The following is a 17,584-nucleotide window of genomic DNA, read 5'->3' as shown; positions in this document are numbered from 1 at the left end:
GGTGGAAGAACTTGGTGACAAGGTGCCCTGCCAGCTCTGGCAGAGGCAAGCCTTGCCTGTGAAACAAGGAACATGTGGGAACAGTTTGATCAAGTTAACAGTTCTGAGTAATCATCGTAGTGCCTGTTTAATCTGCAATAGGTACTCTTGTTCTGCAGGACACAAGGCCTGTGCTGCTTGTTTCTCGGGGAAACTGGGAGGTTGTCATTTGGAGGCCTCATTCCAAGGAAGCCCCTGACCTTCCCGCAGAGACAGCCTCTCGTGTCTTCATTCACCTCTCTTCCAGGGTTTGCTGGCCCGAGCCCCGCCTGAGGGAAAGCCATGGATCTTCTCCGGGGCTGGCTGGGCTGTGTCACCAGGAAAAGGGCACAGCGGCTGAGCAGAGAGCAGCTCCCTCTGCCCTTCCCCAAAGGCTCAGAGGCCCAGCAATGACAAGTGTCTCCAAGCTGCACCCTACAGACTTTCCTGTTCTTCCTCGGTGATGGGTGGCGTCTCCTCTTCTCTGCCTCCTCTCCTCCTCTTCCCCGGATCCATTCTTGCTTTCTTCCTGTGGCCCCATTTTTTCAAAGGCCATGCCCCTGTGCTTTTCCTGTCCCTACCCGGGGGGGAACTGCCATCCTGCTGGTCACACAAGGACAGCCACAGTGGTGGATGCACACATTCCCACCATGGGCAGTGACGGCACCCATCTGTGTGGGACTCAGCTGCTGGCACAGCTGGCACTGGAGCTGAGAACAGCCAGGGAACCCCTGCCACCAGCTAGCTGGGACTGGCTCCTTCCCTGGGGGTCTGGGGTGTCCCCTCCCTGCAGGTCACCAGAGGGGGTTGCTTTTCACAGCCCAGTAATAAAGGTGCAATGGGGGCTGTGTTATGCGCTGACAGCTGGTCCGCCCACCTCGCCTCAGGGCCCGAGCCACCCTTCAGACTGCAGGACCGCTGGCCTCTCCTCAGTCCCTGGCTTGCCCCGTGGATGAGGATGTGGACTTGCGGCTCTGCTCCTGCTGACACTGCAGTACTCATGAATAATTTGTTTCAGACTAAACCTCTGGATAATTTGCAGGCCGCCTTCACTCTCGAGAGCGCTCTGAGCTGTGGCTGTCATCTGTGAGATGTTTGGTTTTTATAAATGAACTGCATTATAAATCAACAGACCTGACTCTGGAGTACACCTGGTAATTGATGGGAAGTGGGGATGGGGCAGGATATTTCCATAAGCTGGGGAGCCCTGTGACGGTTTGGATGTGATGCCCCCAGCCTCCTGTGTGCGGGAGGAGGCGGGGTCTGGGTGTTGTGCTCTGCAGTGGACTCACCTAGCTGAACTCACAGCTGACAGGGCCTGGCAGGAGGGCGTCACTGGCTGTGACCTGTAAGGGGGAGCCTGTGTTCTATTCTCCTCCCAGGCTCCTCCCTGCTTCCTGCCCGCCATGAGTGAGCACTGCTCCTCCCCCAGTTCCCCCTGCCATGCTGCTCCTGCCATGGCCTGAAACTGTGAGCTCAAATGCACCCTCCCCTCTGAAGGCACAGGGCCTGGGTATCTCGTCCCAGTAACAGGAAACAGCCAAGACAGGTGTGGCACAGCGGTGGCAGGAGCCAGGGCTGCACTCATGTTTGCCCTGCACACGTTTTGTGTGCAGTGGGTACCCGGGGCCACGTGCAGGTGATTCCTGAGTTGGTGTAAATCACATGAACATGAGGGCGCACCACTCTGCAGGGGGGACACTGGGCCGGCACTGTCCTTTCAGGCTGAGTGACAGTCCCCACGCTGGGCTTTTCCCAGTTGTCCCTGGATTCCCCTCCCCAACATGCCCTGGGGCAGAAGTTCATAAACAGCTCGATTGTCTTGTGTAGGGCTTGGCTGCTGGGGAGAAGGCAGAGAACCGGAGGGTGCTGTCTGCTGTCGGAGGGGCCCCTGCTCTGTCACTGCATGGCCTTCCTGAGGTTGGCTTGTCCTCCGGGTTTCACTTCCAGGAAGATGCCAGGCAGGCTGGTTTTAGGGAGACACAGGGCTTTGGGTCCCTGGCCTCAGATCTGGCTGGGTTCCTATGCCCTGCTCCCTCTAATAGGCCCTCAGCTGGCCTAGGATGTCCCTTTGTACTGTGACATCTGTGCTGGCCCAGAACAGTGTGCTGTCAGCCCAGATGCTGCCTGGACACACCCCTGTGTGCATTCCAGACACACCCTTGTATGGACATTGGACACGCCCCCTATGCTGACATATGGTCTTTTTTTCCCCCAGTACTGGGGATTGAACCCAGGGCCTTTGCACTGAGCTACATCTCCAGTTTATTTTTATATTTTTCATTTTGAGAACGTTACTTGGTTGTCCAGGCTGCTCTTGAACTTTTGGTCCTCCTGTCTCAGCCTCCCAGGGTGTTGGGATGAAAGGTGTGCGCCCCTCTGTCCCTTGTGTGCATCTGTCCCTCTTCCCACTCATCCTCTCCAGAGTCAGCCGATCACACGTTCAGTCTGCAGGCGCAGGTGGCTGAAGGAGAGAGCCAGAGGAAAGTCTTGGATTTGCCAGATGTTGGGGCCACAAAGAGGACCTGGGTTTGAAATAGGAGCCATCAGGGTGGCTTCTCCACTGGTCTGGCATTACACGTGGGTCTCAGCCTTAGCATGACAGTCAGGACCCCCCAGAGAGGGTGCCCTGGATGGGGCACAGTGGGCAGACTCTGACAAGGTGCTAGGTACCAAGGGGAGCTGGGCAGATGCTCTCCTGCCTGCAGCCAGGTTTTCTGGGCACAAGGCCAAAGGATGGCCCGCAGGGCACCCCGGAACCTGGATGCCATGCTGGGTGGGGGTGGCCCGGGACCCAGTGGCCCCTGCATGTTTGGAAGCCACCCTTCCCTAACCCACAGTGATAGGAAGGGCGGGGCTGCTGCCAGGCCCTGTGCCAACCACTGCGGTTGTCCGGGACTCTGGCCCAGATGACCAAGAGTGTGGTGGTCACACACAGGAAAGCGGCCATGAAGAAGATGGAGAGCACACCATTCACAGGGCATAGGCAGTACCTGAGACCACGATGCTAAGGGAAGTAAGTCAGGCGCAGAAAGTAAGTATGGCTCGGCTCCTCTTGTACCAGAACCTAAGACAAATAAAGGAGAGTTGAATGGAGGGGAGAGGGTAGGAAAACTGAAGGCAGAGGGGTGGAGATGCAGGGCAGGAAGGGGCCGAGGATGCAGGAGTTCTGTGCACCGGTGCAGGGAACAAGCAGAGCTGCGGTGCTGCGAGCAGACACTGGGAGGACGGGCGACCGCCTCACGCACGCACACTCCTGCCTTCCCACAGCCCCTCCAGGGTCGCCCACGGGCGCCTGGGTCCTGGGACCAAGGTTTGGGCTCAGGATTATTGGCCAGTACTTTGGGAAATGGCGGCTCGAAAGGCTGGAAGGGATGCGGAATGGCAGCTTGGCCCAGCTCCAGACAGAGGTGGTGGTCTTGTCCCTCCGTGCTGGTGGACGGGCACCACAGCTCCGGGAACCGCGTCCTGAGGGCCATGCTGGGCCTGCGCTGGGTCAAATCGAGGTCTCGAAAGCAGAATCCGGCTCTTTTGGGACAAAGCAGCAGCTGCTGCTACGTCACACACAGGGCGACGGCCACAGCTCGGCCTGCAGATCTCCACAGATCGCCTGCGGTGAGAGGGAGGCTGCGCTTCTGTCCCTTGCACATCAGGTTTGTCATGAAAAGCAGTGCTGTGCTCAGTCCTCTCAGCAGCTTCCATGCGCCTCGTCTATAACATGCGAGCAAGACCCACATTAACTAAAACCTCATTCATTGCTCGTCATTTACACAGTAGGGAGTTATTTTTCTCACAAAACCGAAGTCCTGATGTAACTTGGTTTTTAGTCCTAGGCTGATCCCTTAGCCAATCACTGCACTTGTCCCGAATCCTAAACCGATCTCTGAGCCAATCGCTGTGCTTGGCCCCGGTCCTAGGCTGAACTCTGAGCCAATCACTGCACTTGGCCCTAGTCCTAGACTGAGGCCTGAGCCAATCCCTGTCCTTGGAGTGTGTAGCTGGGGCTAGGAGGAGGGTCTTTCCTGCTGACCTGTGGAATAGGAAGTAACAGCTGGGATTCTGTTTCTGGTAGAAGGAGGGAGGTTGCTAGGGAAGTAATAACGATGCCAGGATTTCCCCTCTCCTGTTACAGGTGAGATCTAGACTGTCCACTGGAAGTCTCATTTGCTCAGATTTGGAGCCTTGGACCATGCTGTGCTTATCAGTGGATTCATCAATTTACGGGTTCACAGCTCAGATCTCTTAGGAGGTGGGGCCTGGCTGGAAGAGGTTCATGGGGCCCTCTGTAGGGTGTGTCTCCCAGGTCCTCCGTGTCGCTGTCCCTTGGCTGGCATGAAGGCATGGCTTTCCTCTGCCACGGCCTTCCACTGTGCCATGCCCTTTCACTGGGCCTTCCTGCCTTGGAGCCAGCCAACCATAGACTGAACCCTCCTAATGCACCAGCTAAATGTCATCTCTCCTCCTGTAAGCAGTGTGGGTGTTGTTCCAGCAAGAGTAGCGCTGAGCAGCACATCTCCTGTGCTCTTGGAATCCAGTGACCAAGGAGCGAATGGCCAGGGGACCTAGTACAGTCCAGCCTGTTCCTAAATTAGCCCAGACCCACCCATGATGTCCTCTAGAGATCCCTCTGTTTTACAGTCACATATTAATAATAACACTGTGATCTCTATCAAATCATCTCCAAGGCTCCACCACAGTTCTCAGGATGGTGTGCGTCTGCCTTCTGTTCAGATGGGGTCGGATGCTCCTCCTTTGCCTGCATGGCCAGGCTCCTGAGCGTCCTCTCTATAAGGTCTCAGCCCTATCTGACCCCTGCCCTGCTCTACCTGCCCCTCATTGGCGGAGATCCCTTCTGCATCCGCTCAGCACAAGCCCTATTCCCAATGTCCTGCCGAGCTGCTTCCCTCGGTCCTGGCACCCACACCACCGCTTGTACCAAGAGCCTGTCACCCAGCTTAGCCAGCAGTCCCTGCCCAGTGCCACTGGCTTCCTCTCACCCTCTCCTCCTCCGAGCTCTGCATGTCCCTTGAGTCTCTGGCTGTCCTGGGTAAACATAACTTCTCTTGCCTCGAGTGTCACCTCCCTCGCTCTTCTGTCCAGGGTCAGGGTAATTCCTCCCTTCAACGCTGGCCAGAGTCTGAAGTCAGCATGTCTAATGCCACTAGGGGAACACGGGGCCTTGTGCTGGCATGGACTCTTCTGGACCTGGACAAAGCTGGCACCAGCAGGAGGGGAGCTCTGAGGTCATGTGCCTGGAGTGTCCAGGGGTGATCTACATGGTTGGCGTGGGTCTTGGAGCTTGGGAAAACTCCCACTGGGTCTGGCTTCCCTAACCACCATGCGATCAGAGTTGGCGGCTTCTGTTACAGCCTCTGCATGCCCTCACCTTCAGGTGAAAGAAAGGCAGCCCTACCTCGTGGCCAGGGCCCTGCACAGGTCTCATGACATCGCATTGGCTCTGCTTGTCTGTTAGCATGATGGCTGCTGTGGGCTGAGGGGAATGTGACACTGTGACAGGCCAGGCCTGATGGGGTGTCCCGAGGACCGGATGGAGACCTGGACTCACACAACCCAGGGTGGCAGGCAGAAGGAATGGTGTGTACACCACTGTGCTGGACACAGCACACAGAAAAACAACTGCCCCTCACCACACAAGTGGTTGTGCTTACCTGGACACTCCATGCCTGCTCCATAGAAGGGACGATTGAGCAGTGAAAACCCCACAACACCAGCCTTTGATGGACGTCTGCAGAACCAGCTCCAAGCTTTCAAGTTCCCAGTGGGCTGAGAGAGGCAGGATGCAGGGCTAAGTGAGGAGCTGGCCACTTAGTCCGGCTCCCTACCCTGGCCTTCTCTGCTGTGGGATCCAGGGAGGGACCCAAGTACACAGTCCTCCAGTTTCCTTATCATCAAAGGAATAAGGTCCCTGAGATCTTGTAGAGTTGCATGAATCACATAAAATGTCAAATGAGCAGAGCTTGCCTCACACTTAAGTGCTTATGGTTACTTACTGTGTGTGAGAGCCAGAAAGTTTTAAAAAGTGTCTTTCCCTTTATCTTTATCCCAAGGGCTGGGAACATAGCTGTGACTGATCATTGAGATCTGGCAACTCAACCTGAGGAAGAAATGCCTAGCAGATTATGAAGTTCCAGGGTCTGTGGATGATTGACATGTGTGCCAGCAAAGTGAGGAGGAAGACCCACCCTGGATATGGGTGGCATCAACCAATAGGCTTCTAGCCTGGGTGGAATAAAAAGGGAAAGAAGAATGAAGTGTCCTTTCTTCCCAGGAGCACTGCTCTTCACCACTGCCTTTGGACACTGGCCTTCCAGCACAGCCTTCAGCCCTCCAGTGCATGCTTTCGCTTTCCAACACAGATCCTGCACTGAGCTCTAGGCCTTCTACCTCCAGCTGCTACTGGGTCTTCCAGGTGTCCGGCACAGACCATCTTTTGGGTTTTCACCTCTGATCCGGCAGCGCCATGGGAATCCTTCCTCTCCCGAACCTATCAGCTACCTCATGAGCCCTTGTATGATGCAGCATGTGCATTTTGTGTTGAATCTGGCCCTCTAGTGAGAGAACCCTAACTGTACAGTAGCTCAGGAGCAGAACTCTTTCTAGGCCCTGGCTTCAACCCCGCCATACCACAAAAAAGGAATATATGAAGTGTTATTTAAATAACATAAAATGATATTCTCGATTAAATGCCACCATACAAGGATATTTCAGGGATGAGCGAACGCATTATACAGGCGCTAGTTTGATGGACTTGGGAAGGACAAGTAAACTGTACCTGAATGTTGATAGCTCCAACATGGCTTATCCGGAATTACAGACCAAACGTGCAAGTGTGCTTTAGCATGCAGAGTGCAGCTGACCAAACCTTGTTGGGAAACTAACCTGACAGTAAGGAAACCAAGTTGACCATGGGGTCACCAAAGGAACGCATCAACAGTGGGAAACCACAGCACTGGGGGACAGCAGAGGCGGCCTACCCCCGAGGGCTCTGTCCCTAAAACCAGAGGCTATGTGACTATCTGCTTCCCTCTTTTACTTACTGATTTGCAAACGCTCCTTATTCCTTAAAAATATTAATCCTTTGTCATAGGCAAATATTTTTCCAGGTTTTCATCTGCATTGTATGTGTGTCTATATGTCTCTGTGTCAACATTCAGAAATAATTAGTTTTCTTTCTGTCTAACCTGTCAATATTTTTTTTAATGATTTCTCTCTTTGGGTCCTATTCAAAAAGTCCATTTCCATCAAATACCTTTATCAAATGTAACTACTTTCTTTTGTAACCACTTATTACATTTATTTCTTTTCCTGAAGCACAGCTGCTGAGGCGGGACCCAGAAGTGTTCTGGAAAAGTCAAACTACATTAAGATTTAATGGCTTTGTTATTTATAAAAGTTGTGATTGGAAGGTAATGGGGACAGATTTCTAATAAGTGTCTCAGAAATGAACTATTGAGTCTAATGACGGCTGTCCCTTTCAGAGCCGTCATTGTGAGGCCTCAGTAATAATGCCAACGACGTCACCAAATGTTAAAAATAAAAGTGGGGCAGCTTTTTTTCTCAATGGTGCTCAGAAAGGTCACTTCAAAAACTCTTCTTTTCACCTTAATTTTTTCCATTTGAAGTTTACCCCTAAACTTTGCCCTCCCCAGTCATGTTGGATCTAATTAAAATAGAAACTCTTCCTTGCAGGGCTGGGGCTCAGCTCCAGTCTTCCCTCTGCAACACAAAAGGGTGACAGTGAGAGTCAGCCTCAGCCCCCTGGCCTGGGAGGAGTCTGCTGTGGGGCTGATGTCGCCAACTGAAGGACATGGCAGGAGGAGAGACCCTGCACTCTTCCTGGGGACCTGAGTTGGCCTCTCTGATTCCCAGGGAGCGGAGGCAGAGGGAGGTTAGAAAGGTGGCCACCACCAATACAATCAAATAATAATGTGTGTGGAGGTGTTCGGGGGAGAGGACCCTCTACTGTGGTAGCGCAAACCAGTACGGCCACTGTGGAAATTGGTGTACAGATTCCTCAAAAGACTGAAACTAGAAATTCCACTTGCCCCAGCTCTTCCCTTCTGGGTATTTTCCCAAAAGAGTGAAAGCCATCGTGTTACAGTGATCCATTCACATCTGTTTATAGCAGCCTAATTCATAAAAGTTAAATCTTAGACCTCACCTATGTGCTCATCAACAGATGAATGGGTAAAGAAAATGTTTTGTTTCCACACAGCAGAGTGCTGCTCTTCCACCAAGGAGGACGAGCTGCAGTCATCTGTAGGAAAATGGGTTCAGCTGGAGACCACAATGTTAGGTGAAATAAATCAGATGCCCAAGCTTAAATATTGCATGGTTTCTCTTCTGTGAGAAACCAAAACGTAAGAAAAGGACAAAAGGAAAGATGGATGACAGGAAGTAGGGAGAGCTCTTTCTCAAATGGGAGGGGCTCAAGAGACTCAGGCAGGGGAGGGAAGGGTGGGAGAGGCACCGGGAAGGAACTGGGATTGTTCGGTCCCTGCACCAGCTCCACACGAGGGAGGTGAGGAGCAGCGGTGACCACAGGAGCGGCCCTGGTGGGGGGGCTGGAGGAAGGACCACCAGCCAAGGAGCACTGCGGCCTTCGGGATGCACAGGCAGGGGAGTGCCCTGGGGAGGCCAGCGCCACCTCTGAGAAGCTCACATGGACCTGCTGGCTGGGGACCCTTCATGATTCAGAAGGAGGAAACCATGAGAAGAGGTGCAGCAGAGCCCTGTCCCTCCTGGGCTTTGTCCCTTCTGGGCCCCCACTCCCCCCCACTGGCCTGGGCCTGGGATCCTGGGGCCTTGAGAGGGGCAGGATGGGGTGAGAGCCCCCACTCCAGGCTCTGGACGTCCCTCAGCTCCTCAATGAAGGGGACAGTGGTTGGTGTTCTGGTTGCTCAGCGTCCATCTTCCCAACCTCCCGATTTCCTAGACAGCCTGTTCCAGGGCAGCCATGTGCCCCCCTCAGAATTCACAACCTGAACACTGACAAAAACACCAAGGGAGGTGAGAGTTCACCGTTCATTCATTCATCCATTCACCCATCCTGGAGGTGCAAGTGGCCATCCAGTGCCCATCGCCAGGCAGCGAGCTGCCCCCACGGGGTCCCTGTGTACCCCATGCTCCCATTCTGCTGGGAGCTCTGGGCTCTGCACCCCTGCCTGCTGGGTGGTATGGGCCAAGAGCTGGAAGAAAGCACCCAGCAGGGGAACAGCCCAGAGGACACATCTTCTGGGCCACCTCTCTCTGCCAGCTGTGTGTGCCAGGTACTGGCAACCTCTCAGCCTGAGCCTGGGAGACAGCTGCAGTCAGGGCCCCATTGTTTGGAGCCCTGGGCTCCAGGCTCCTCTGCCTTCGAGGCTTCTCCCTGCAGAGCCCCTCTTTGCCACGGCCAGGATCCCAAGCCCAGCACGAGGTCCTTGCTGACCCCTCACCCTGTCGGCACCCTCCCCCAAACGCCCGCAGCAAGCTAACAGCCTCACGATCCTCATGTCTTACGGAAAATAGAATGTATCCTACCCAAAAGTTTGGGGCGATCGATATCTGCAAGATAACTTTAATTCCATTTTGTTCAGGTTGAGGCCCCCACACAGCTGTGCACATGTATGGTACACAACAGGGTGAGTCGGGAGATAAGCATGTGCTTGCAGAATTTGACTTTGTTTCATTTCTTTTTCAAAAATTCTCTTCTCCTTCTACATGCTGATTTACCTCTGAACCTGTCTGTGAGATTAATTGTAGAGAAAATGTGTGAATTAATTACTCATATCCCCAAAAGGTCAGGAGGAAGCAGGCAAGGCTTTAGGAGACGTTCGCTGAGTGTTTTTATCTGCTGCCTGTGGAGTTGCGGACAGACCACGTCCCCAAGTGGATGTCAGCGCCAGGCCACCGTGCTCATAGCTGGGGTGATGTGAATCTGCTCCTGCCTAACGTGATCTTCTAATTTCCTGGAGGTCGAAATGGAAAATATCCACTTTGGTTTTAGGGTTGGGGAGAACATGTGGTCTGCTTTCTAGGGTCTAGACTACCATGCTTCAGAAGAGCCTCAAGTTCCTCTGTGGATCTGCCCAGGTCCCTGTCATTCATATGGTCCAGGGGTCTGGGTTGGTGCAGCTGAGCATCCTTTTGGCCACTGTGATTGGCTCAGGGAAGGGCACATGACCCCACAGGCCAGGAACCTGGCCCTGGCTTGCGTAGGTACTCGGAAGTGCTCTTGGACCTCCTGGAACCTGTAGGCCAGGCACTGGGGAGGACACAGCCACCCTGAGGATGGAGTGTCACGGAAGGACAGCAGAGACATGGAGAGAAGTCAGAGCTCTGGATGGCATCTGACTTCTGCTTCTGCCTTGTGCACAGTCAGAGCTGGGCCTGCTCAGCCTCGTGGGTTTTGTAAAGCCAGTTTGTGCTGAGCTGGGAAGGCTTCGTTTGGCAAAGTTCTTGTTTGATGTTTGGCTTGAACAACTTGCTTGATGCAAAAGTGAAAGAATGGCTCATTTACTCTTTAAACTGCTTCAGTGGCAAAGGTTCTGGAAGAGCCATGCCACTGCCACTTGGGATGCAGCCATGGTGTTTCTAGAGGGAAAACCCCATGGATCCATTCTCTGGCTTCTCAGGGCAGCGTCTATTTCTTTTCTTTTCTTTCTTTTTTTGAGTAGGAAAATTTATTGAAAGTTTCTGTCTAAGATAGAAGGGGGACCAGAAAGTGGGTTGCCCTCTTTAAACATTTTTTTTTCTCAGTACCTGGGATCAAACTTGGGACCTTGTGCTTGTGAGGCAGGAGGCAGCACCAATGAGCAAAATCCCCAGCCCACCAGTGTCTATTTCTTTAGTGTATCACAGTTCAGCCACAACCCTGAGGACAAACTTTGAGCCTTGTCACAAGGGATGAGAAGTTATTTGCAAGCTGCAGGAGAAGAGACATTGCATTTCTCCTGTGACACACTCCTGGACAGCAGCCCCGTATGCATCATCACAGTGATCGCTGAGGAACCTGGCATCCCCACTGCACTCTGATGCCTGCCCATCTCCCCGGTGAGCAGGCTCCGGGTACTCATGCCGCTCACTGCTTCTGCCCTGGACACGAGATCAGGGACGATTCCCAGCAAGGGTGAAGGGAGATGGCTTGGCCAAGGTCCCTGCTGGCTGCCCACACAGGCTGCTGTGCTGCACTGCACTTCCACTGCCCACAGCCAGGGGTGGGTGAGGGGACAAGGACGGAGCACCTGGGATTGGGGCACCCCGGACTGGGGCACCCCGGGCCAGAGCTCTCAGCTCCCGCGGTAGCATTCCGTGGCAGTGGCAGTGACAGTGGCCAAGGGCCTGTGCTGTCCCTCGGTGTCACTGAGGGCTCCCTGAAGCTCAGCCTTGTAGGGAAGCGGCCATGCTGGTGGGCACAGAGGGGTGGTGACCTGCAGAGGCCCTGGCTTGCATGGTATAGGGGTCCAGAGCGTCCTGGATGGCTTTGCTGTTGGCGTGGGCAACAGGCTGCATCCCTCGCCGAGGTCCCTCTGTGGACGCAGGTTCTGGAGGCGACGTGACTTTTACGTGGATGGGACCTCGGTGGAGAGGAACTGAGTATGAGGAGGGGATGAGAGCCATGCAGGGTCCCAGTCCAGGCTGGGGTTGGGGCTGGTGCAGGGCTTGGGCTAAGACTGTGGGAAGAGCTGGCAGCCAGGGGAGCACTGAGGAAGCTCAGAGGATCCGTGGCCTCTGCCGGCTGCAGGGCAAGTGGGGAGGGACACCGGGCTGGGGGCAGCTGCTGCATGCAGAGCACCCACTCCTTTCCCACCTCACCGAGTCCTGGTTGGCCTCGAGGGGAGCCAGGCAGCACCAGGGCCCTGGGCGGAGGATCTCTAGCGTCAAGTGTTGCTGCTCTGGGTCCAGGCAGGGTGCGGCGTGAACCCCGGGTTGGGGGAGACCCCCGCAGAGCACTGGAGGGCTGGGCTTTGCAGGGCTATGGACCAGGGAACAGACATGCCTGAAGAAAAGTGCTTTTGAAAACCCCATTCGCCCCTGAATGTTCGTTATTAGACAATAATTAAGCAGAAGAAGGAAATGCAGTGTTTGTGGCCATGCATTATTAAGCTGGACCAATGGCCTGTGCACCAAGCCTCCTGCCTTTCTTATGTAGCCAAGCACACGGCATTCAGGATGTAAATGCTGTTTATCCAACACATTAGGCAAAGCATTTCAAGTTATTTGTTAATGACGCTTATTTAATTTTATATCTTGGGAGCTTTCTGTTCATGTCTGGTGTCACTTGGGAAGCAGACTTTTGTTTTCGATTTGAGCGCCTGTAAAGCAGACTTGAGTGAATTATTCATGGGATTGTTTAATTCCGGGGTCTGAGCAGGTTTTTCTCTTTCTTTATGAAGCCCTCCTGAAGTCCATTAGCCGCCCCTGAAGGAAGCCCAGCCCATACTTCCTTGCTGTTTGCCTTGGTATTTATTTTCCCAGGTTTCTTTACAGTTACAGACGGGCCTCGGAGGAAGGTCAGCGGTTTCACAGATGCTCACGTCTGTACCTGGCCTTGTTAATCGAGGCGGGACATCCATGCAGCTGCTTCGTACAGATGGTCGTAGCAGGCAGAAGCTGCTTCTGGGCAGGGAACCCACGTCCCTTAGAGGAACGCAGGTCCCTGTTTCAGGGTGTGAGCCTAGTGCACAGTGTCCTGGGGGAGTGAGTCTGTAGTGGCGACAGGTCCAAGGTCACCGTGACCTCCACAGGGAAGCCTCACTCCTGCCGATCACCACCACTGGACCCAGACCCTTCTGTGCAGAATGAAGGCACAGGGGTAAGGACAGGGGATTTAGTCTCCTCTGGTTCCCATACAGCCCAGCCTATTCTCGAAGGCATCCTGGCAGCCGGAGCACCTCAGATCGTGCTGTGCTGTCTGTCTGTCTGTCCGCAAGTAGCTGTGGCTGTGGGCTATGTGAGTTAGAAGAGGCCCAACTATTCCTGAGGCCTCAGCCTCAGCAGCCCTCAGAGACCTCTTCCAGGGGGCCCCAGGGAGCAAAAGCCCACTTTGCTCTAAAGCAACAGCCTCCAGCCCATTTGCCGGCAGTGGGGAATAAATAAATGTACTCGGAACCATCAACATACAATAAATAAACCAGAATGGCCATGGGCTGCGGAGTACCTTGTGAGTTACCTACTTATTTTAATGAAAGCTATTTATTGTGCCTTTTCCCAGCTGTGTGGCCAATCAGTACCAAACCTTAATAATGCAGTGATGTCCCACTGGCTTTCTGATGACCCTTGGAGATTTGTTGGGGTGGGGATTACTACTTGTTAGACAAATAGGACTATTAAAATCCTGCAGTGGGATCTGAAGAAATAGCACTATTCTGCCACGACCATGAAATGGCTTTGATTAAAATCCCTGAAAAGTACCGAACTATTCTCGCGCTGTGAATTCTGGCTGTATCGTGACAAAGAGTGCGTTCCTTGGAACCAAGCAGTTGCTTTTAATAGAGGGCCTTGCATGTCTGAATGGTGTGCTAGGAAAGGTCTGCCCGTTTTGGGCTGGGGTGCCACACACTGACACCCGCTCCTTCCTGGGTACATGTCAGAGGGCGTGCACTCAAGGTCGGGTTAGCTAGGGTTTCCTGCGATCGATCAAGATGCGGATGGAAAATCGAGGGTGAGTTCATCCCCAAAACCATGACCTCAGAAATGTGATTTCTGTCTCTAGATCGTTCAGCCCCCAGGAGGGGAGAAAACACTAATTAACGTCGGCATGAGGGAATTGCTACTCAGAGAGAATCAAATCCCTACCTCACGCCACATAGCACAGTGAATTCAAGGTGGATTAAAAAGATACATCTAAAACATGAAACCATGTAGTTATACATAGTTAATTGTCCCGTCTTTTTCTTATTGATGGATTGGTTGATGGGGACTGCGCCCCAGCCCTGGTCACTCCTTCTCAGCACGGTGTCAGCCTTCCCAAGGAAGCTGCCGTGCCGTCCCAACAGGGAAGCAGTGCTTGGGATGGGGCAGTGGACATGGATGGGACCAGAGCCCTGGCTGTGTGTTCTGGAGACGGTGCAGGGGTGGCAGCGAGCACAGATCACGTTCGCCAGCCCTGAGAGCCTCACCCCTCCCCCAGCAGGTGAAGGAAGCACGCACATCTCACACCCTTATGAGCTGATTCTCTGCCACGCGGCAGGAAGTGTTGTCTCCACCCCACCAGCCTGGCGCTCGCCCTCTCCTCCATGTCTAAAGGCCCGGAATTGCACCCTGATCAGTCACGGACCCTCAGCCCTGCAGCTGGTCAGGTATAACATGAACTTTGGCTGTGAGTGACAAGAGGCACGTTGAGCAGACCAGCTTTTCCTTTTCACAGTCACTTCTCTGGATGCGGGAAGCTCATAGCCTTAGCTCAACGGTTAGATGTTCCTGTCTTTCTCCTGGCTTGTCCCTCCTTGCTGCAAAGTGGCTGCAGGGCCCTCAGCATCACAGCCTTGGCCTTCTCTCAAAGTTAAAGGAAAGAAAGCCAGATGCAAAGGACCAGAGTGCAGGATCCCATTTATATGGGACGCCCAGAAAGTGTACACTTGTAAAGACAGAATGCAGATCAGTATTTTCAAACCCAAAGAATATCATGCTTAGTGAATGTAGTTGTGCATTAATTCACTTGACACACATTTACCCAGTGGCTGTTATGTAGCAGTGATGGGGAAAGACAGGGAGGCTGCAGAGATGAGGACAGAGAACACTAGTCGCACAAATCCCTCTTCTGGGAGATGCCAGCACACTGTGCTGGGGAGAGGCCTGCGCAGGAAGCAAGGAGGGTATGCAGGGGGTGGAGGTGGGAAGCAGCTTGGGCCCTCAGGGCCTCCCACTGGGAGGGAGGGTGCGTCCGCAGCAGAGACAGTCTGAAGCTCTGGGGAGCCATGGTAGAGCCATGGTAGAGTTTAGGCAGGAGCAGGTCTCCATGAAATTTGTGCTTTGCAAGCATCACATGGTGTTTGTGTGCAGGGGTTGGGCGTGAGCAGGGAAAAAGACAATAGAAATTCTCCTGCAATTTTGAGTGAGACCAGCCCAGATCTGCAGGGGCCCCCGGGGTGTGGAAGGCGTCATGGGGCTGGTTATGGCCAGGAGGATCTCAAAGGCAAGAGCAGCTGGGGGATAGGTGAGGCCGCATGCAGACGTGGTGTACAGAAGGAGCTGGTGAGCTGTGTGAAGAGGGGTGGGCAGAGCCGCCACAGGCCAGCACGTGTCCTGCCCACCGTCGGAGCCACTGAGGCCCTTGCTGTCCACACCATGGGTGGACCACAGACACAGTGTCTCCCACACCCAGGCCGCCCGCCTCCCGCTGCCACCACACGTTTCAGGTGTGGGGCTCTGAGCACTGCAGTTTGTTGAGAGAATCCAGTGGGAGCTAATAGCACTGGGGCTGGTCTTTCCTGAACCCAAGGTCCAGGACTGAGAGCCCAGCTGCTGTTGGAGAGCAGCATGGAGCCGGGGATAGTGAGGCACTGAGCTACGTGCACACCTGTCTTCGCTCCGGGGTGTGGTGGCCACCCAGGGTCCCTGTGGTGCCGGCTGTGCCCCTCTGGCTCCTGGGCCCAGCCCTCTTTCCCTCCGGGGCTGCATCACTCTGATCGCCCATGTCTGGAGACCTCGTCAGATTTTCCTGGGATGCTGGCCTTCCCTGGGAGTGTTCAGTGCTGCCCCTGGATCTGCCCAGGACCGCAGCCCCGTCCCGTGACCATCTCGGTGAGGGGCCAGGCTGACAGAACGGCACACGGCCCCTCTTCTGTGGACCCAGGTTGTGTGGGTCAGGACCTTGTCCTGTAGGACTGGCTGTCCCTCCTGGGGCTGGGCCCTACCATGGGGGGCCTGTCTGGACCTATACTGGGGACGGCTCCCCGGGACGTGGCCTCCAGGCAGCCTCTCTGTGAGTCCCAGCTGTCCCCGCCCAGGGCACTCTGTCATGCGGCCCCGGCAGGCCAGGAGGTGTGCTGCAGCAGGACCAGAGGAGCCACCCGGTCGCTGCAGTGGAGCCTGTTTGGCTCAAGACGCGATTGGGATGGGGTCAGGGTGGCAGTGCAGTGTCCCAGGCCGGAGGAGGCACTGCTGTGGTCGCTGAGTGAAGCTGGAGAGGACCATGTGGGCTGAGGGCAGTGCGGCGTGGCCGTGGTTACCTGTGCTTCTTTGGCTCCAGTCCTGGGGCTCGGTCTCCCTCACCAGTGTGAAGACAGAGCCTGCAGCCCGGAGACTTGCAGGGACACCAGGGGCCTCTGCTTCTCCCTGAGTCCCCAGGCCCCAGCCGGGACTTTGCAGACTTGGGGGCACCATCTCCCAGCCCAAGGGCCCCGAAAGCTTCTCCCTGCAGCCCTGCCAGGTTACATCAACACCCCAGCAACGCCGCTCAAAACGGCAAGTCTGACACCGTGAGCCGAACCGGGAATGTCATGCCCAGGAGGCTGTGTCCCGTCAGCGTTTCCCGATGCTGCAGGAAATGAGAACACAGGCGAGCTCACACCTGCGGGGACGTGCGGTCACAGAAGGTGCTTTTGTGTTGTTTTTCCTCTTTCCAAACTTTGGAATTTTGTTATGTAGGGAAGAAACGCTTGAACAGAAAGAGCGAGTTCCTGGCTGAGGGGAGTAGACTCGCACCCCTGACACTGATGTCCTGTGCAGAGCACACTCCTGTGAGCAGAGGTCGAGGATTGCTGTGGTGCTGGACTCCTGCAGAGACAACTGAACACCATGCTAAGAAAGTCTGTGCAGCTTTGACCCTCCAGAAGCCCAGTAAATTTTGTGGATGGTCAAATGGGAACCCAGGCAAGGCAACCTTCGGTACATCGTGAGGCGCATTTACATTCTGGCAGAACATGGTGACTCACGATAGCTCTCTTCCTGAAAGCCATCTGCACGCTGGGTGCCACTTGAAGGCCTTATTCGGGTGTCCTCAAGTTGTGCTGTAACAGCCCAAGAAGCTGGGTCATAGAATACTCTACATTTTAAAAGACAATGACACTGAGGCTCAGAGAGGTTAAGTAATCTGGTCAGGGTCACACAGATTTTAATTCGAACCCCAGCAGGGCCTTCGCTCTGGGGAACAGCCTAGGCTTGCATCTGGCAAAAGGAGGGTTGGGAAATACCACTCCCTGTGAGTTTCAGGCTAACTCCCCACAGGAAGCAGAGGCTCTCAAAAGCAACCTTCAGTCATCCCTCGCCTCAGTTTACCCTTGGGGACCCGGATGGTCTGATGAGCTGAACCCCGGCTCCTGAGCAGTTAAACTGGACGGTGATTCTGTGGAGAGCCCAGTGAGTAAGTGTGTGTGAGAAGCCTCTTCTCCAAGCAGGAGGGAGACATGCTGCTCCCTAGGCGAGGCGGTGGGGGTGCGAAGGTCCCTGACTCAGTATTTAAGAACGTGCCGGGGGCCTGCATTACCCTGCGGCGTACTGTCGCGAAGTAACAGACCGATCCCCGACTCGAGGGCACTGCCTTCTCCAGAGGACGCACAGCATTCGGCGTCAGTGCTGACTCTCGACCGGCTCACCGTAAGCGTAAGGGAGCCAGAAGCCA

At 54.6% G+C, this 17,584-nt stretch overlaps 1 long non-coding RNA gene across 1 annotated transcript; it reads right to left on the bottom strand.

Annotated features, from left to right (window-relative positions):
• Positions 1-2,481: 2,481 nt before the first annotated feature.
• Positions 2,482-3,451, bottom strand: LOC104848374. The gene is made up of 3 exons (XR_776383.1): positions 3,360-3,451; positions 3,012-3,085; positions 2,482-2,543 (listed from the first exon to the last, which is right to left on the bottom strand). It is a non-coding gene; the product is annotated as an uncharacterized LOC104848374 (long non-coding RNA).
• Positions 3,452-17,584: the final 14,133 nt, after the last annotated feature.

This window comes from Fukomys damarensis, unplaced genomic scaffold (genome assembly GCF_012274545.1).
Source record: "Fukomys damarensis isolate Sample0158 unplaced genomic scaffold, DMR_v1.0_HiC HiC_scaffold_12, whole genome shotgun sequence".
Classification (NCBI taxonomy): domain Eukaryota; kingdom Metazoa; phylum Chordata; class Mammalia; order Rodentia; family Bathyergidae; genus Fukomys; species Fukomys damarensis.
Note: the sequence above shows the minus strand (reverse complement) of the source record. Positions and strands in the feature narration are given on the sequence as shown.